This window comes from Belonocnema kinseyi, chromosome 2 (assembly GCF_010883055.1).
Source record: "Belonocnema kinseyi isolate 2016_QV_RU_SX_M_011 chromosome 2, B_treatae_v1, whole genome shotgun sequence".
Lineage (NCBI taxonomy): Eukaryota > Metazoa > Arthropoda > Insecta > Hymenoptera > Cynipidae > Belonocnema > Belonocnema kinseyi.
In genome coordinates this window covers 87,842,551-87,844,690 of record NC_046658.1, presented here as the reverse complement: position 1 = coordinate 87,844,690, position 2,140 = coordinate 87,842,551, and positions in this window count along the sequence as shown.

The following is a 2,140-nucleotide window of genomic DNA, read 5'->3' as shown; positions in this document are numbered from 1 at the left end:
CAAAATTTTTTTCTCTCTGCTTTTCTTAAACTTAAGGGATATATTTATACTATCTTTCGTGTTTACATTTTATCTTGCTTTTTATGGTAATTAAATTGATTTATAGACCTACTTCAGTCTATTTTCTGCTTGTTATAACGTGTCCTTTTTTCTTCATTTGTAGGTTAAGATCGAGTTAATCTATTAAATATAGCACACATTTAAGACTGAGAACCGACGCTTAAATAGCTACACGTGTGGTTGAATTTCATTCGACTAGGTTAGGTTAGGTCAGGTTTTGTTAAGTTAGGATAGGTTAAACCACTATATAGGTTAAGCCGAAGCTAAATGAAACGGTACCGCAAACACAACGGGACAACAAAATGTGTTTAATTGTGTTACGTGAAGTTAGGTTAGGTACGTCAGGTTTTTTTAGGTTAGGATAGGTTTGACCTCTTTGCAGGTTAAGCTCAAGCTGATTTAAACGGTACCTCAAACACAACGGGACAACACAATCAGTTTAATTGTGTTTCATGAGGTTAGGTTAGGTTAGGCTAAGTTAGATTTATTTCTAGGCTAGACTCGAGTCGACCCATTCGATGTAGCACACATTTGCTACTGGGAAAATATGCTTCCAGAGCTTTACGTGTAGTTTAATAAATTTCTGTTAATTCAGGTTAGGTGTGGTCAGGTTCTGTTGGGTAAAGTTATGTTAAATAAGTTGATATCAGGCAAGGGTTGATTCTTCACAGTTGTCGACATGTTTTTGAAGTGAAAATTTGCATCACTGTCAGCATTTTGAAATTTATTTGCCTCAGTGCATGATTTTTCGTCATTTTTTGAAGTTATGTTTCAACCATGACGTGATGGGTGATTTTTGATACCGAATTTGAATTCAGCGCCCCAAAATCCATAGGAATACGTGTGTCTTGTTACCAGATCCGCACACTTTTTTTGTGCGGCTGTGTAATTAAAAACAATCTCTTGCGCCTCTGAAAATTATTGTAACAAATTTTCAGCTAAATTTTTCTATTTTTAAATAACTTTAAAAATTTAATTTTGAACACAGTATATTTTATAAATGTTTCATTTATTTTTTAGTGTATAAACTGTAAAATGTAGTTTTTAATTTCAATCGAGTTTATAAAAAGGAAATTTTTCGTAGCTTTGCCTACTTGGATTGTATGTTATGTGCCTTGAACTGAAAAAATTAATTTTTTTCAAATAGCTGGAGACCTCAGCTTCATTTATTTATTAGTATTAATTTATCATAGTATTAAGATGACCTTACATTTTTCGTTAACGTGAAGTTTAGGGACTTTGAATTTTAAACGGGAAAAAGAATTGACAGCTTCATCCAATCATTAACGCGGGTTTATCGACAACAATAATTTCAAATTGTTTCGAGTAATTTCGAGCATTAATTGAAAATGGCACGCGGCTATTGAATCTCGTGCTTTGCGCTCGAATATTTATTCTTTGCATTTGGAATGCTTGAATACAAATTTATCAAAAAGATCTCTTTTAAATGGCTTTATTCGTATCCTACATAGTTTGAGCACAATATGGAATTTTTCATTATTTTTTGTGCAATTCAAATTTGAATTTTCGATTTTCTAAGAAAGTCCAAAAATTTATCATAACAGTCTTGTAGGGATTTTAAAAAGCAATGTTCTCATAAAATTTTGAATTTCGGTTGATTTAAAAACTTCTGAAAATGCTATAGCTCTGAGATTTTTCATCAAAAATGGCTGGTTCACGAACTCGTACTTTCTTTTAGGACCTAACAAAATGAGCCAAATATGGATTTGATCCGTTCATTTCTTCGAGAGTTATCGCGTTTACGGACGGATGACCTGACGGGTAGATAGACATACTCCATCGTAAAACCGGATTTTCGGATTTAGGGGGTTTCGAAACGTGGAGATCCGTTGAAAAACTGTAGTGTCGAATTTCGGACAACTCTAATACTTTCTCAATCATAAATGATGAGAATGTAAAAAAAATTAGGAATCAGTTCAAATTTTCCCAGAAATCTTGTACAATTTTTTTGATCATCTTCAAACCTTTTAAAATTCTTAAAAAGCTTATTTATTTTCGAAATAAAAAAAAATGTACACATTACCTGATTATTATTATTATTATTATTATTATTATTATT